Source organism: Cygnus olor, chromosome 3, assembly GCF_009769625.2.
Source record: "Cygnus olor isolate bCygOlo1 chromosome 3, bCygOlo1.pri.v2, whole genome shotgun sequence".
Classification (NCBI taxonomy): Eukaryota; Metazoa; Chordata; class Aves; order Anseriformes; family Anatidae; genus Cygnus; species Cygnus olor.
Window position 1 is genome coordinate 117,921,140 of NC_049171.1, and position 12,496 is coordinate 117,933,635.

The window sequence follows — 12,496 nt, forward strand, 5'->3', positions numbered from 1 at the left end:
GCCCTTCCCATAAGTCCTCAGTATTTCTAGGGCTATGAATAGTCCCAGGGGACATAGGGAAGAAAGAGCTTGACTACTGTGTTGCTGACTGAGGGCCCTGCTCCCTTGCTTTCATGTCATGGCCTTGTCTCCAGGCCTGCCCCTGCTCTCCTTTCTTCCATGGGTAGCCTGCCCCAGATGTCTAGTGGGTTCAGAGGCAAAGTTCTTTACTTGTCCAAGAAAAAGGAAATATTTGAGAGCCCATCTTGGGGCAACAGAGTGTAAAATTTACAGTACCTCTACTTCTGTGCCTTGATATTAGGGTAGAGCTATAACAAAGGAATATAAACTATCTACCCAGAGCACTGTGAGGCTGGGCACAGACTTCTCTGCTGTGCTTTGAGAAATGTTAACTCAGGTAGACAAATACTGAGGAACAATAGGCAAAATCTTCCACATCCAAATGTGAAGGGCAGCAGGGACTCCTCACCTGCCCTTTTGCCCAAGAGGCTTCATTATATACCAGTCTCAACAGACTGAGGCAGTGGTGAATTCAAGGATTTGGAGTTACCAGCATAAATGAATTTATCGCCGCTTCTCAGTATTACTGATAATTCAGAGTTCACCAGCAAGTCTAAGCAACAGCGCAAAGAGCTTCAGCCACTCACTGAAATTTGGCAGTAAATTAATAGACCAATTAAAACGTTCACCATTCATTATTGTTTTTAATTCGGTTGGAAAGGGAGGTTAGGGAAACATCTTTATGATGCTATTCTTACAGACCAGGCATCTGGAGCAGTAGCCCTGAATGGAGCGGGCGTTTGTTCACTCCCTCATCTCCAAGGAATTTCCAGCTTGTGGTTCTTCTTCCACACGTCCAAGGGTATAAGTTAGCGTGCTAAGGACTTTAAAAGAACAAAAGACAGTAAGTTCAGCATGGAAAAGTATGTTGGAAAAGCCATTCTTTCCAGTGAAAACCTGAACAACAGATGACAGAGATGACAGGATTCAACATTTCTCAGACCATGTTATGTCTGGGTAATGGAAATCACTTTGGCACACTTCATTTGGGCTCCATGTTAAACGACACCATTCTTTCCAGCTGTAACTTACTGAACAATCCACAACAACCCCAAGCAGCGCTACAGGCTGGGAGATGAGTGGTTAGAAAGCTGTCTGGCAGAGAAGGACCTGGTTGATAGTCGGCTGAATATGAGCCGGCAGTGTGCTCAGGTGGCCAAGAAGGCCAACAGCATCCTGGCTTGCATAAGAAACAGTGTGGCCAGCAGGGCTAGGGAAGTGATTGGCCCCCTGTACTCGGCTCTGCTAAGGCCACACCTCAAGTACCGTGTTCAGTTTTGGGCCCTTCGCTACAAGAAGGACATTGAGGTGCTCGAGCGAGTCCAGAGAAGGGCAATGAAGCTGGTGAGGAGTCTGGAGAACAAGTCTTACGAGGAGCGGCTGAGGGAGCTGGGGTTGTTCAGCCTGGAGAAGAGGAGGCTCAGGGGCGACCTTATCGCACTCTTACAGGTACCTTAAAGGAGGCTGTAGCGAGGTGGGGGTAGGTCTATTCTCCCACGTGCCTGGTGACAGAACGAGGGGGAATGGGCTAAAGTTGCGCCAGGGGAGGTTTAGGTTGGCTATTAGGAAGAACTTCTTTACCGAAAGGGTTGTTAGGCATTGGAATAGGCTGCCCAGGGAAGTGGCTGAGTCACCATCCCCGGAGGTCTTTAAAAGACATTTAGATTTTGAGCTTAGTGATATGGTTTAGTGGAGGGCTTGTTAGTGTTAGGTCAGAGGTTGGACTCGGTGATCTTGGAGGTCTCTTCCAACCTAGATGATTCTGTGATTCTGTGACACATAGAAATTTATCTCAAAGTTGGCTAAACAGAACAAAGCACACTTAAATAATACTTTCAGTGGCATTTCATCATAACCACATGCAAATCTTTGTTACGATGCAAAACAAATTTCTGATGGACAGAACACCAGCAAGCTTTTTGCAAGCCACAGGCAACTGCACGCTGGAAGCCTAGCACTGGAATTTAATTCCAACTTTTGCAAGGACATTCAACAAGAGATTTTATTTTCCTTCCACTGAGATAATTTGGCCTCGTCTCACAACATCCAGCAGCATTCTCAAGGCCACACTCTGTATCAGATAAATGATTCCCCTAAACAAGCCAGTTCACCACATTGACCTGCTTCTTCCTCCTTCTGGTCCACTATACTTTATAAAATTAATTTAAAAATATGATTGCTCCTAGACTTTAGATAAGAGCTTATTAACACCTTAAGCCATGTTGGGATTAAAAAGAAAAAAGCATTAATAAAATTACTCTGCTTCAGTCAAGAAAAACAGTCTTCAAATAAGAAAATCTACTTAATTATTCTGAAGACGATTGAGCAGTGAGGACACAACTGGAAGAGAAAAACAAATATAGAATGGACCAAAGTTAAGATTTTCAGTTTAAAAAAATGCACCAAAAAGGGAAGTGTTTTGAAATGTTAAAAAAAAAAAAAGACTTTTGCTCCCCATTTCCTTCCAGCAGTTTAGCCAGCATACAACTATTAAAACAGGCTATTTCAAACTCTCCTTACCTACATATTCTGTCAAAAGAAGGAGCAGTATAATTTTCTAGCACTATGTATGGCAAAAAATACATAATTATTTTCTTTAAAATCTATGGCCAAAGTTATGTGGTTTTGAATTCTCAAAGTACAAACAATTTAAATTCATGAACTATTTCCTGAAAATGTCTATCATGGAAAATTACGGAAAAAGACATCTGAGATGAACATTATTCCAAATTCTGCTTGTTTTCTAACATGAAATATATTCTTCATCCAAAAAAGACTGTGATGGTACAGACAGATCCTTTGAAATGATGATACAATATTCACGTTCACCTCCCCCCATCGGAAATCTTGTCTGTTTTCTAACAGCATTTTCACACTACAGGACATTTTTCCATGAGTTCCTAGCAGGCCTTATTATTATAACCTATAAATGTCAATTCCCCCAAGTGTTCCTTGGTGAAGCTCTGATGAGGCATCCCCTTAGCAATATACATCGTCAGACTGAACTGCAGCCTGCCTTTCACACCAACCTAAGCTCCCAGGAGTCGCAGGCTCTCTCTCGTGCATGTGTCCGAACCCCGTGTTTCACTGTGTGGTACCAGTGCTACTTGCAAACGTGCAGCAAACTCAAAATGCATTCACATCAGCAGAAAAATCACATGTAAAATCCCAAGCCAAATACTGCCTTATCCAGTACCCGTGATGGCAAAGTCGTGCTCGTGTTCCACAAACCCTGTGTGCTGCCAATGGACTCACCCCAGTTAACACCAAGCCCACAGCAATGAGAGAATGGAAAAATCTAAATTTCTTTCCTACTTTCCATCCTAAAAATTATACCGCATGATTGATGCAAGCAATGACACAGTGAGAGATAGTGAAGCTAACGGCACAGAGGAAGCAAGAGAACACCCACAGTGATTCAGGCTTTGCATCTGTGCTTACACCTGCTTGCATACACGGACACGATTCTGTGCAAACAGAACCCGCTGACATTCAAAGGAGTGCCTATAGTGACAAACTGAGAGCACAGGACACTACTTCGCAAATTGTGTCCAGTGTAAACATTAAGGCAATCATCTCTCAATTTCCTGAGACTAAATTCACAATAGCAAAAGTGCATTATAAGTTTCTTAAACTGAATTATTGTTCCTTACAGCTATAATTGGCAGGCTACATTGAGTTCAAGGCATATTGGTTTTTGTTGCATTTGGCTGTTTTTTAAGAGCCTAGAAAATTTCAGCTCAGGAGATAAATGTTTGAGTAAGTTATGAGGGTGCCAGCAAACAGTTACGACAAAAAATATTCCTCACTTTTAACAATCATGGGGTCAGTTGTGCCTGCTATAGCAAATCCTACGCTGTGCGAAGTAGTAAAAATCTATTCAACTGTCTGTAATGTATTAATTTTAGTGCCACAATTTCAAGACTACTATTACCTTAATAAAATTCATTCAGTTTACAAGCTAAAAGGTCTGTGGCTAGAAATGTTGGAATAATCCAATTTAATTAGGATAACAATGTGAAAACCACTCAAATAACAATTGTGAACAATTTTCTAATGGACTTAAATTATGTGCCTGTAAAGGACATTGACAGATGATATATTTACTTTTCCTAGTAGACACGGAAGATCTTTAGAAAAAGAATGACTAAGCCAGAGCACATTTAGATACTTCAGTATGTCTTAAAACCAAAAGAAAAGAAATTGTTGTCCAAATCAAAGAAAAGAAATCCAGGTCCCTTCTGCCTTTGGTGACTCAGAATTATTAAGACCTGAGACATCCAAAGCTTCTTTATTTTCAGGGGAGATGGAGAAAAACAATTATGTCTTGGACAACAAAAACAGAATAGTTAGTACCTATATAGCCACTGACACCTGAGAAGTGCTATCCAGGTATAATTAAGGATTGTGCTGCACGGCTGGTTGGCTAGATAAGCCCCTTTGCAGAAGTTTGATCAAGCAGTTACAGATATTACCAAGCCCAATGTTCATTAAGAAGCAGTGATGGAAGAGAGAGGGCTTGAATCGTAGCAAGGCTAGCATGCCGTATTACTCACAGACTGCTCTCAGGGCTGTGAGATCCGCACTCTGAATCGTGGGCAGAGTGCTGCTATGAAGGATCAGAAAGGAAATGTTACTTTCTGATCTTAGAGGCCTCGTGCTTGGCTCAGTCTGGAGCAACACATGTTCTGAACATACTGAGCACATTGTCAACGCTTGAAAAATTAGTAATAATTGTTGAAATCTTTGCAGGACTTTTTCCTGTGCCATAGAAGAGAGTTGCTGCAATCTGCTTCTTTTTAAATTCCTTAAAGAATAGTTCTTGTGCTTCTGGCACGCTCTCAGTTGGACCCTGATTTTGGCAAAGCACTGGGTCTGAAGTGTGACACATAACACACAGCTTGCAAGGATGCATTTCCTGATGAAGTTCTTCTCTCAAATGTCTGAGGGCAACAACTAACCTTGGTTTAACTCAACTGATTTCACGGAAATTGAACTGAAGGGATGAATTTGGAGCAGAGAGTCAAAGCTGAGCATTGCAGGGCAATTTTTAAGGTATCGCATCCCCTCACATTCTTGGTACCTTCCTCAGTAAGCAAAGGCTAAGTACTGTGCAACTGAGGATTCTTGGACTTATTAACAAAATTAAAATGAATGGGAAACAAACTTGATTCAAATAACAATATCCAAAGGAAAAGTCAAAAAGAGTTTACCTGTCAGAAGTTTTAATGCAAAACTAAACATTCATCCTCATTTTACAGCTCAGTAAAATGATCTACGGCTGTATTTGTTTTCAAAAGTTTTAAAAACCCAAAGGTGAATTTAAAATAATTACACAGGCAGGAACTTACTGTAAAAGACGACACACCAATGCAAAGTAATAATGTAACAACTGATTCACTAACTGTCTGCATTCTGATAAAACATGCTTCTGTATTTCTTCATTAGACATTTTTAAGCCTAGTGACGAGAGAGAGATAAAGAGTCTCCAGACTCTCCCAGGCCATAACCAGAAATGAAATTCTGAAGAACACAAATACAGTAAGATGTTTAGTGAAATGAAAACATAGCTCTTTTGGAATAAATGTGTATCTGTGTTTCCAGAATCAACATGCATACAAATGGGGGTGTGTGGTGTGCACGTGTACGTATACATACAGCTTGCTTGCATAAGTGTTTAGCACATGTTTACATGCCATGTGTATTTAATACACACGTATTTACGAATTTCTATGCAGCTGTACCAATTCACAACATTTTCTTCCATCATAAGTTCAGGGTTAAGAGTGTGACCCGTTTGAAAAGAGCAAGTTTTAAATTGAACACAGAAGTTAGTGGCTACCATTAGGCTTGGTTTGTTTTCATCTCCATCACACAATGGTTTTGGGAAGCTAACGGAAACTACTGTAATATTTTCTCTCACAAAGTCTGTTTGGTAATCAGTAGTGGATCTAATCAAGGACCTAATAAGTGCATAATGGTACATTTGCTTCCCAGGAGAAACCACTGTTTCTCATCATACCAGAAAATACCCCCTTGCAAGGTGCAACCAGGATCCATAGACTCACTGCAACAGTCTAATAATTTAATTGCAAGCCCTTAGGCAGGGATAACTTAAATTACAATTAGAGAGCTCTAGCACTGCTGCTAACATCTGTGTGATGAGCACTGTACTGATTAAAGGTTTTTAAAAGAGAACTCAGCACTTCATACTCCAGAACAAGTCACTACACTAACTTTGAAGTCTTCTATCTTACTATTTTAATACTTGTGATGCACTCTGCCTACTCTTTTCTGTGGGGATTCAAAGGATCCAAGCTCAGTGTGGTGTCTGTCCTTTGAAAGGCCTCCAGGGTTGTGCTTACATTAGAAATACCTTTTTTTTGCAGGCGGAATACACACAACAGAAGGCCATTCTGCAGCACTAGAAGAAACGCACCATGTGCGAACACTGCCAGGCCACCACCTCCAAAAAGGAGATGAGCTCAGGAAGGATGCAGAGATCCTACAGCCCCAGAAATGCAAGGCCATGGCCCTGCTCCCTCCACAGCCATGCAGAGCCCAGACCCCACGTGCAGCGTGGGTGTCAGCCGGACCCGCTGGAGCAGCCTGTGGGCCCTCACATCCATGTAAAGGCTCCAAACAAAGGCAGCTTTTTGCACAAAACAGTGATTTTTCTGTTAGCCTTCAGGACTGCAGCACGTCCAACCATAAATCACACAGTAGTAACGGCATACACGGAGCATATCTTCAAGACTAACCTAAGCAGAAATGTTCACGAGTATTATGACTGCATAAAACAGCACAAACACACAAACAGCAGCACTCAGCAGCACCCTGCATGGTGCAGGGAAAGCCTCAGCGAGCAACAAGAGGCACCAGGCGGAAACCCTCTCACACTTTGCCACCCTCCTCCATCCAGTGAAGGCTGGGCCACCCTGCCACCAAGATGTACACACATTTCTACAGCCACAGCAGTAACAGCAGCAGCAAGACCAACCTATGGTACCAGCAAGGTCAGCAAGAAGTAAAGCAACAGTAAACTTCTTGCTGTCGTGGTCAACTCACCAGAATGGAGCAGAAAGTTGATGCCCAAAGACTGGTAAGAAAGCACAGATTCTCTTTCAGAAACCACTAGGCTTCTGGGTAAAGGCAAAATCATAAACCATCTTACACACTTCATTTTGTGCCATGCTTCAGTGAAAACAGTTTATACTTTATATGTGGTGACCTGCCAAGAGCCTGTAAGATCTAGACCTCCTACAGAGTGCAGCTGTGTTATGTGGGAAGGTCTGTGACACCACAGAAAGAGGAAACAGGTATTCAAACTATTCCTCAGGTGAGGGTTAACTTACCTTACCAGGTAGGGTTCAGTGTTTTTTTCTAACCTTTACAAAGTGGTAACAAACACCTCGAAGTCAGAGCCTGATGTTTTGGTCAAGCAGAAGTGCAGCTGGTGCTTGTTTGCTGTGTGGCAGGGCACTGCCCGCTTGCAGGGCTGCAGTAAGAGGCTGCAGCTGTGTTTTTTAAGCTGTTGGGATGGGAAGATGTTGGGTTAAAAACTGCCCCACTCTGTTGGAACACCAAAACAGTCAAGGGTGCAGACAGTACAAAGACAACTGATTTTGTGATTTAGGAAAATTATTCCTTTAATTATCCATATATGTTCTTTTCAGCTACGGAAGTAAAGCATGGTGGTACCAAAACCATTTAAGGCACAATCAAAACCCACACGCAGAAGACACAGCAGATTGTTTCCTTACAAGCAGTACCTCTGAGCATGTGTTGCTCTGTTTATCCTTCTCCGATGCGAACTTAAATGGAACCATCCCAGCAGTACTGCCTGCCTGTGTACTTTCCATTCAAGAGCTCTAGTAAAGTTTACCCTTATTAAAGTTTTCAGAAGTCATCTCCCCATTTTAACTTTGGCTTTCTTGAAGCTCCTCTATATTAAACACTTTTCAATGAAGAAATTAAGACACCCACCTTGCCAGGGACATGAATGCCCCACCTCAACAGTACCATACCAATGAGCGCAGCAGTCAAGGCCTGTCATTTCAGAGCAAGAAGACCCCAAAGACCCAATGCCTGTCCCATTGTACAGGTACAAACCTCAGAAAGCAGGGGAGGTCCAAGTACCACGTGTGCCATGAATCTGTTCTGATCCTACCCCCAAAGCGCTGTGCCCCAATATGCAGACTTCCATCAACGAGCAGTAACCCCCTAATGGGTGGCGGTATGATGAGATGCTCCTTCTCCAGGGATTATTTTTAAGATTCCAGGCTTCTCCAGCCTACCTCCAGAGCAGAGAAGCTCCTGTGGGCCAACCCACAACGTGGTCACAGGTTGGGAAGCAGGCTCCTCTGCTAGAGAGAGCAGTAGTCCTACAGAAACGCAAGCATTTCATACATGAAGCAAGAGAATTGTGATACAAAACTGATTGCTACATAAAACTCAGCAATGCACAAGGGTGACAGCTACACAGAGCCTGAAGTATGTGAATAAAAACAGTTTCCCTTTTCTGACAGGAAATTCCACTGTTTGAGACAACAAAACAGAAAGAGCAGCAGCCCTTAAGATACAGCCTGCACAAAATAAACTTAAAAAAAAAAAAAAAAAGAGAAGAGAAGGAGAATCTTGGCATATGGTAACAAAAACTATATAATTCTCTTGATCTTTAATCTCTATGCCAATGTCTGTTTTACAGATTATGGCCTCAGCTACTGACAAATCTGCTTAGTGAGTTTTTGGCTGACAAATCTGGCAACACAAATGCTGTCTGAAATACATTCAAAAGGCTAAACATTTTCATAATAGCTACTTTACACAGCTTAGTAGGTTTCCCTTTAGGACACCAATTTGATTTTTTTAAAGTGACAGTGTTAATTTTTATGATTACACACAGAACTGAGATTTTATTTAATACAGTGGGTCTTCTAAAGCTTTTCAAGGGGATCAACCACTTTGCCAACAGACGGGTGTTACAGCAGGGGTGATTATAGTAATTTTTCATGTAATTGGGAGTCACCATTTGGTTGCTATCTTTCACATGCTTGTTGCCTCATCATATAATCCTTCATAATGGGGGTTTGTTGTGTGTCACAAGAATGTGCCAAGCAGCCAGGAAATAAACAGAGGAACCCCCTGGCTCGTGGGTAGCACAAGTGTTTTAACATCTGCCCAGCTTCTTTCAACTGCAATAAATTTCAGCTGATAGCAGTGACCCAGTCTGAAGGCATTTTGTTGTTGTTTTTAGGACAAAGTCTTGAACATCACACTTCATTATCTCAGCTGCAGTGGCACAATCTGTAAGGACACAACTTGCTGACAAATGACATTGCCTGATGTGAAAGATCATGATTCATCAGAATTAGTAGAGACAACAAGTTCTTGCCCCAAGACTTCTGGGCTCTCCATGAATAGCAAGAGTTGTCCTTTACAATTATTGGTTGCAGTTTGCTTGTATTAAACTAGAAATAATTTTACAGTAAATTCTGAAGCCTTGCCACCTCCATTTGTGATCTCATCAAGTCTCCACTAACAAAGACAGAATAAACAGGGTCAGTGAGCTACAAAGGGAATTCTCACAGGGTTACCGATTTCACCCTGACACAACAAAGCACATAAGCACCTGCTTAACACTAAACCCAAGAACTGCTCCATTACAGTTAATAGGACCACTCAAGGGCTTAAACCTATGGAAATACAAAAGCGTTCTGGCGATTCCAAGCCTTTGGGAGATTGCTGGAAGAGAAAAAAAATTCCCTTTGTGCCACTTTTGTTACATGGCTCCATCAGCTGGTCACAGCAGCATGTCTGCACTACCTGAAACAAGATCACTGCTTTATGGTATAAAAGGATGGCACTGGCACCAAAAATGGTCCTAATACTGTGCTGCAGACCTTTTCCTACACTGAAAATAGACATTGAGATGCAAGAACAAGTAACCAACAAAATAAAACTCAGCTACCGCAAAACTGTTTTCAGCGATTTAGTGGTCAATAGTACAGATTATGACTCAATAGAAAATTAATGGTCTAGAGAACAGAGACCACCGTACCATGTTCTGAGTAAGTCACCTTGTAAAATCGAGACCTTGTCCTACAGCGGTCGTTGCCAATCCTAAGGACCATCCTCTGCTGCAATGCCAGTGTTAGCCCTGGGCAAACCCAGGGCAGGGAGTGGTGGTCTGCAACACAGAGCACAAATCCAGCTACTATTGCTTCAATGACGTATGAAGTACATGGAAGACTTGACATCAGTGTTTGGAATGTTTAGCTCTTGTTAACTCCAGTTTTGTGCCCTTACTGTAGTTCAAGTATATTCAGCATCTCCCACGATAATCCCAACAGATTCCATAAATTTGGGGTTTTGTGATGAAAGAACCTAAATCCAAATTTATGTTCATTTTCTCTAAGAAAAATAAAAAATAAAAATAAAAAAATTATATCACCACTAAGAAACCCACCTCTGTTACTGACTAGAAGAATGTTACTTACCACACTGAATTCTTCCTCTGACTTTTAGATTTATGTTTTTATATGTTGTTTCTTGAACTCTCACAGACAAAACAAGATGGACAACACACTGGCTGATATATTTAATCCCTCTGTAACCACCTATCCTAAAAGCAGCACGATGCGTTTTACTTTCCCTGTAGTCAGTTGCTGGAATTTCACTTTCTAGATCATTATAATGAGAGTGCAATTTTTCACAGCTATGCTTCAGTGAAAGCTTCTCATACTACATCTACCTCCTCTTGACTAAGAAAATGCACAGAGATTCACATTCCAATTCTTGCAAAGCTTTTTAAAGTATGCACAAGCAAACAGTACTTAAAGCCGTAGAACAAAGTTCTTTGCTGAGGAATAGTTTTAAAGAAAACAGGTGACTGCACTGCTGGTATTTCTGTCTTTCTCATCCAGCTCAAGAGCATAGCAGCTTGTTTTAGCAAGTCTAAGAAGCCTATTTCTTCATTACTTGTAAATTAGTTCCATAGCAAACGCAGTCTACGCATTCACGGTTGGCCTATTTCATCCTTCATACAGACATACTGATGTCAATCATAGTAAAACAGCATCAATGTATGTATGGTATGAATTAAATCAATTACAAATGACACCAATTAGAAGACTACACAAGAATCTGAAATATAAAAAGAACTAGTTACTATATTAAGAAACAGTCAAAACTAGCTGATGCTCAAACAGCAGAAACAGACTAGTATATCTTGGGAGAGGATAGGAGGGAAGATCAGGACATATCCCAAGTGTTTTGCAGCTGGTGTTGAAGAAATCGACTGATCCATACTCAGGGCAGGGCATTATTTGTTTTTGCTAAAGGTGCAGGTGACGGGTATCAGGCTAGAGAGCAAGCTGAAGCTATTGGCTGCACTGGGACACGTGCATTCAAATGAGCAAAATTATGTTCAAAGAAAGAGTGGTGACAACATCTATGAAGGCACGGATGAGGTGATGTAATGCATGTGAACAGCTAAAGACAGTGGCAAATTTAGGGAGCTCATCATATAATGGGACTGAAATACCCTGGTAAAATCAGTGCAGGATGAAAAGAAGGGTCAGAAGAGAGGTCGAGACACTATACTAGGGAGTGAGTGTCACTAGACCTGTTCCCTGTTCAGCCGGATCACAAGGAGACATCCAAGGAACACAACCTCAGGGAGCATATAACTCCTGGAACAGAATGCAGGATTGTAGGAACTGCCTGAAGTAAAGGAAAAGGCATAGTACATGTCATACAATGTCTGCATTGGAAGAAAAAACAAAGATTTCCAGGTTGGGACAGTGCGATCTGTTTGCTGTCTTTGAAATGGACAATTTCTTGAGTCAAAACAATTTCAGTTCCAGGACGTCTGTCACTCAATTCACACTGAGAAGCTCTCTCAGCAAGCTGAAAGGGGAGAAGCTCTCTCTTCTACAAAAGAAAATTCTCACTTTAAGTATGAAGTGGGCTGATTCCCCAAACCAACTACACCCCCAAAGGACAGCAGAGCACTCTGTTTGGGCACATTGGGACCCTGACAGCTCTCCTCGTGCCCTGCAGCATCACTCACATCCCTAGGTCTGACCTCCACCCCATGGCAGATAATACTGGCCAGCTCACCAGGGCTGACAACACAGTTTAGGTAGAATAACATCACTGGACTCAGGCATCTCGACTTTGTTTCCATTTTCTGGAAGTTAACATCCAGTTGGTTTACCTGCTTTTTAAATTACGTTTTCCCTATGCGTCTTGATGGCACAGCACAGTCATTTCCTGCTATTTTGGGCTCTTTCATACTCTTTTTAGAACTCCCATGTGGAAGCTCCTCTCCACACATTCTCCTCCTCACCTTTTGTAGGCACTGGCTGGTAATTTCATTTCTTTCTGGAAACCTCACAGTCTCCCAGTCGAGTCACATGTTCACTCCATTCCT

At 41.9% G+C, this 12,496-nt stretch overlaps 1 long non-coding RNA gene across 2 annotated transcripts; it reads right to left on the reverse strand.

The window, feature by feature from the left end:
- Window positions 1–652: 652 nt before the first annotated feature.
- LOC121067128 lies at window positions 653–10,227 on the reverse strand. Of its 2 annotated transcripts, none has more exons than XR_005818126.1 (4): window positions 10,121–10,227; window positions 7,416–7,591; window positions 3,504–3,564; window positions 653–884 (listed from the first exon to the last, which is right to left on the reverse strand). It is a non-coding gene; the product is annotated as an uncharacterized LOC121067128 (long non-coding RNA). The 2 variants fall into 2 exon arrangements; XR_005818127.1 differs by having other exon boundaries at window positions 10,140–10,223.
- Between the last annotated feature and the right edge of the window lie 2,269 nt (window positions 10,228–12,496).